Source organism: the organism of the source record quoted next, unplaced genomic scaffold, assembly GCF_019419815.1.
Source record: "Pyrus x bretschneideri cultivar Hongxiangsu unplaced genomic scaffold, Pyrus_bretschneideri_v1 Contig16, whole genome shotgun sequence".
Classification (NCBI taxonomy): domain Eukaryota; kingdom Viridiplantae; phylum Streptophyta; class Magnoliopsida; order Rosales; family Rosaceae; genus Pyrus; species Pyrus x bretschneideri.
Window position 1 is genome coordinate 118,449 of NW_025999457.1, and position 6,142 is coordinate 124,590.

Consider the following 6,142-nt stretch of genomic DNA (forward strand, 5'->3'; position numbering starts at 1 on the left):
TTCGATCACTAGGGGTCTTATGTGGTTGTTTTGAATTTCGGGACGAAATTCTATTAAGGTGGGTAGGTTGTGACATCCCGTCCCGAAACTAATGAATCGTACGTGCGAAATTACCTTTTTACCCCTAGTTCGTTAAAATTGCGTTTAGTGTAGTTTCGGGTAGTGTGGAAATGTGTGAGACACACACACACACACCTGTCATTTTCTCTTTTTCCTCTACCTTTCCCTGATTCCCTCTCCTATGTCTCTTTTCTGTCTCATTCTCTCTCTCTCTCCCTGAGCTCCATTTCTCTTCTTCTTCTTTCTCCAACACACGGACACACACACAAACATACTCAAACCTTCACAAAACAAGAAACCAATTACACCATTGAACTCGTGAAGTCGAGAGGAGCACAACCATACCATTTTCAGGTGAGAAATCTTACGTTTTCACGTCGATTCGACAAACTCCGATTTGAGCACTATTCATGCAAACTTAATCTAGCATGTTTTTGGACGTTTTAAGCTTGTAGATGTGTTAGTGAGGTCTCAAGGAGCTTGGGAATGCTTCGTTGGGTGAATTTGGACGTCGGGAAAGCAAGGTTCAAAGTTGGCCGAATTTAGATTGTGTGGACAGGTATAATTCCTTGATTTTTAGACCCTAAAAGTAGTCTAATGTGATTCTACTAGTCCTAAGCTTCATTTTGGTATAAAGAACGTGAAAAATGGTTAAAAAACGAGTGAGAAAACGAAGTTTGAAGTTTTGCAGTTTTCCGGCGACGGCGCCGGCGACGGCGCAGGCGGCGGTGGCTCGCCGGAGAAGACAGGAGAATATTCCGTTAAGTTTAACGGAATATTCCTAACGGCAGTGACGGCGTCAGTTAGGGAATATTCCGTCAGTCCAACGGAATATTCCTGACGGCGTCAGTTGACGCCGTCAGTGTGCGTGGCACGTGACCGCGCGTGGGGGCGCGTGGGGGCGCGTGGGTCCGTGCGTAATCAGGCGCGTGGGGGTGCATGCGTGGTCCAAAAATTAATTTAAAAATATGGGTGTGATCCTGAGGTTGTGTAGATCACGTTGGTATATTCATTTGTCCATTTTGAGCAATGTATGAGAAATTATTACGAAAAGTTGGTTATGTGCGTTTAAATTAACGTTTTCGTAGCTTTTTCGCGTATAGGTGATACGTACTCCGAGGACGAATGTATTCACTCGGGACAGGGGGCTACGACCCTTCCACTTATCAGTGAGTGGGCTTTTGTTTTCCGTATATACCTATATACTTTTAAATTCCCAGAAATAGAATAAAAAGAGTTAATTGATTTATGCCATGCACTTTATTATTATCGCTTATGCATCATCACATGCATTAGTAGCGGCATATATTTATATATTGTATTTGGTGCTGTGTACGCATAGGTAAGTGCCAGGTAAGTGGTTTCATGTTGTTATGCAGTTGTAGTTTGAGATGCTTAGAGAGCTCATTATCTGCACCTCGGTGTTAGTGCTCCCGCCCGTGGCCAGGGCATAGCCTTCACGTGTATGTTCACCTCCCGCACCACACGTTCAGCTTGGATCCAGGTTAGGTGCACAGCCTGTCGTATAGACCACATTAGGTGGTTCCGACTCGTAGGTGACCCGCGATTTATCGCACAGCTTCACGTGATCGTAGCACTAGAGCGTATATATATTACACCAAGCCTGTCGTACAGACCACGTTAGGTGGTTCCGACTCGTGTGCAGATTCGGTTAGTGAGTTGAGATTGGAGCTCTATAGGCCGCCGTACAGGTCACGTTAGGTGACTCCCGGCTGCTAGATTATATGTTATTGATATGAGTTATGCTTGAGCATTTACATTTATTATGAGATTCCGATGTGACATATTCTCGAGCATGAATGGCATATCTTGGAGCATGTTTGGCATATCTATACATATGTATATACTTTCATTTTCTGGGATGTATACAGGTTTTACGGCGAGGGGTTAGAATGTGTTTTGTTAAAGAGTTTTCAAAGAGCTTTGTTTTTGCCCACTCACGCTTTTGTTTTGCGCCCCTCCAGGTTCTAGTTGCTTAGCAGTTGCGGTGGTCTTGCCAGAGGGCGTCCCGGCATTTCTGACAGATACTCACCAATGTAGGGTCACCTTCGGGTGTACTATTATCGTACCTTTCTCTTTGGACTGCTGTAGTCTTGCTCTGAACTTAGCGTCTCACTTACGCCAGTACTTGTCTTAGTACTTTGTATGCTAGATTTTAATTTATTCGTACTTTTATATTACTCTATTTAGCTTCCGCACGTGCACATGGTTACGTCACCTCCGAGTGACGGCCAGCACGCCCTGATCTCGGTCGGGGTGTGTCACCGTGCACCCAAACTTAATGTTTGGCGAGGAGACGTCGCTAGAACTGCTAGAGTCAGAGACGGAAAAATCGGGATTTTTATCAGATTGACTAGAGTCGGTATTTCTAATTTCTAAAGCCTGAATAAGTTGAACCTTCTCTTCTTCAGAGATTTTTAGTTGGTTAATAACCTTTTTAACTCTACATTCATTTGCATAATGACCAAATTTGCCACATTTGTAGCATTTTCCCTTTTTATTTTGAAAATCCTTTTTAGGCTTTCGAAAAGGTTTTTTGTTTGGAGATGGTTTTTCATAAAATTTATTTGTTTGAAAAGGTTTGTTGGAAGATCTTTTGTTTTTATAAAATCTGGATTGATATTTAAAAAACCTGCTTGTTTGTTGGGCTTTTTTCTTTTTGCTTGAAGGAGCTATTGGAGGTAAACCATATTGTTCACAAAACGTTCCAAGTTCGTATTTAGCAATAGATTTATCCTTATTAACTTGTTTTGAAATTTTCATGTCAATACACATTTTCAATCCTTCCTTTTGTATAACATTAACTATGCTACCATAAGTAAGGGTATGATAAGGTATGACACCTTCTTCGTTAACTAAAACATTTCGGATTTTGTGAGCAAAAAGATTTGGTAAACCATTGATAAATTTTTCTTTCCAAAAAGGTTGATTACTATCTTCCCTAAGCATAACTCTGGATATGAAAACATCTTTATACCATCTGAAATCACTTAAGGTTGGACACCTTAAATTACTCAGTTGGTTGTGAATACGAGTAGTGACGTTGCTGGGTGTTCCTATAAAGTGTTCTATAATCGTATAAAGTAAAGTATTTACTCCGTCGGGTATTCCTTGTCCTATCGTTTCATCAAAGATGGGAAGTCCTTCCTCATCTTTTTTGACCGCAAAACGTATTTCATCTCTGGACTGAGAAGTTAAATGCTTCTCCCACCAAGAATGAAGCATTCCAGTGAAACCAGTGACGAGAAGATCAACGATTTGTGTTTGTGTAAAATTGTGATTTGAAATGTAGCTATTAGCAACCATGGACATATGTTGAAGTTTGTTCAAAAGTTCTTGTTCCGACAATCCATCTATATTCCATTCATAGAGTTTGTCAGCAGAGACTGAAAATTGATTTTGGATATTTCTTTCTTCAAACTGAAGATCAGGGGGAGTTGGCCTGGGATACCAGTTTTTTGTAAGAGAAGTGGGGTTGACAGGATGAGTACGAATGCGTTTTAAATCAAAAGTTGGCTGAAGATCAATGTTTTGAAAAGCATTTTCAATATTTTGAATAGCAAAACTAGTTTCCGTGTCCTGAGAAGAATCTGGATCAGATGTGTTATCTTCTTCAATGGAAACATCATTGTTTTGCAAAACATTAACAACTTTCTCTTTTTTGAGCTCAGTGAGCATATGATCAATTTTTTGTAAAGTAGTCATAGATTTTAAAGCAGTGGAACTTGAAGCAGTATCAGTAAAATTCACTAAAGGTTTTTCTTTTTGAGAAGATTTTGGTTGAGACAATTTGTCAATTTTTGTTTCAATTTTATCTAACTGTTTTCCAATAGTGTGAAGACTTTGGTTTGTAAAATTATTTTGCTCGATGACAGGTTTAATACCAGAATCTTCTTTTGGAATTTTGAAAGGGGTTGCGGGAATGTTGGTATTACCAGTAGAAATTAAAATAGTTTCTTTGGGAGGATGACTAGAGGAAACCAAAGTTTTGTCTTCCTTAACCCAATTTTCTTTGGTAACAACCGTAACTTTATTTTTGGTTTCATAATGTTTTTCAATGAAATCAAAGAAAGATATTTCAAATTGGTATTGTTCTACAAAAGCTTTCCATTGGGCATATATGGCTAGCTTTTCTTCATCACAATACTTTTTTCTAAAAATATTTCTTCTGGGAATATTTTCCTCAGAAGCGATGTCAGCTTTAAGCTTCCTCCATCGAATTTTATGTGGTTTGTTTAAAACAAGTAATTGGTGATTCACCGATGTTGTTTCAAAATCAGAAGCAGTTGGAGAAGTGGGTTCTTCTTGGTTTGGAGGATGATAAACAGGACGTGCAACTTGTGAAGAAGTGTCGACAGACTTTAATTTGAGCAAATCATTGATTAAATCTTGTTGTGCAGCTTCCTGCTCTTTTAACTTTTTGTTTACCAAAGATTTGATTAAATCTTGATCTCGACCCAGTCTATCGGTTGACGTGGATCCAGAAAAAGACTGTCTGCTTGGAGTAAAAGATTTATGTGAATGTATTGATTCACAAGATTTTCTTGCTGGTCTATCAAAATTGATTTTTACAGTGCCGTCAAAATATTGTTCAATGTTGTCAAGATTAACAAGATTGTTTTGGACGGAAACCGGTTTACTTTCGTTGATTAAACACCAATCTGAAGGGAGACTGATGTCTGACCACCTAATGGTTCTTGGTACTCTTATGTTTGCGCCTTCTTGGGTTGTTTGGATCAAAAGAGTGTGGTCACGAGGACTTTTGTTCAAAGCTTGAAAATTCATGTTTGTGCCAGTGACTTTGTAATAAATTCTAAAAATGAGTGCCAAAGGTTGTGTTCCTTCCAGGACTTGGTACCCGGAGGTTTTGATATTGAGAGTAAGAGCTTTTAAAACATGTGGGTCTGAAAGACTTATTGTGAGATCTGGAAAACAATCAAAATGGATAGGTCCGTTGTAAAGACTAGATTCGATCATTCCGAGTATACTATCGTTGAAATCAGTAAATCTAGCGTCACGTAAACATAAAAGGATAGAAGTGTTGAGACCTTTTCGTGTTAATGGTTTAACTGCGATTTGAACTAAACCAATATGAAGATAGTTATGACCATTTTTGCGATGCGCTTTGATTTGTTCCGGAGAAAATAATTGACAAGTCTCATGTTCTTTGCTAAGAGCATAAGCCTTCTCAACTGTTTTGACGTGATGTTCTGATTTAAAAGAAGTCAAAGACCATTTTTTCTTGTAAATATTTTGGGTTGAAACTTTTGGAAGGTTCCAGTCAGAAAAATCAATACTTTCATCTGTTTGAAAATCAAGTTTTTGTTCCTCATTGACAATGTCAGGTATAGTTCCTAAGTTGGATCTAGAGCTAGTGCTGGCTATTGAATTAGATCTAAATAATCTACTCATGATGCACACAAAAACAAATATGCTATATGCAAGACTTAAAAGATTCACCTTCCTCGTATGTCTAGACTCTTCCCCCGCTCATGCGCTCCGCTCATGCCTCTCCTGGGACTTAATGTTTGGACCACGCCTTACTGTTTGGCTGGAAGAAAGAAGAACTGAGGACCGACGATTAAGAAATGCAGATAGAATATAAGAATGTATGAATCAGAAATAGATCAGATAGATGCTAATGCAATTACTAACCACTTCGCTCTGATACCAAATGGGGTCGAACTACTGGTAGGAGGCATAGCCTTCCATATACATATATATATATATATATATATATATATATATTCTTGCCGCAGTAAGCACGGGGAAAAACTTGTGCTGCATGTTTTATTAAAAGCTTATGCTGTAACCTGCAAGGGCCTGAGAAGAAGGAGTGTGCCACATATTGCATTCAACCATTGGAGATTTCCAGAGTTCTTTCTACCCTTGTTTAGTTTCAATGTTTATTTTAGATTGCTTTTCAATTATGATCAACATGAGTAACTAAATTTCTTTTTAGTAAGAGGTGAATTCGAAGTCATGATCATATGTTTTATATAAATTGATTACATCCAGTTATTGTTTCATAAAACATCAATGCAATTTACTTATTTGTTTT

The 6,142-nt window shown here is 38.5% G+C and overlaps 1 long non-coding RNA gene across 1 annotated transcript; it reads left to right on the forward strand.

Moving 5' to 3' along the window:
• Positions 1–373: 373 nt before the first annotated feature.
• LOC125475788 lies at positions 374–779 on the forward strand. Its single transcript, XR_007257213.1, has 3 exons — positions 374–414; positions 509–619; positions 752–779. It is a non-coding gene; the product is annotated as an uncharacterized LOC125475788 (long non-coding RNA).
• Positions 780–6,142: the final 5,363 nt, after the last annotated feature.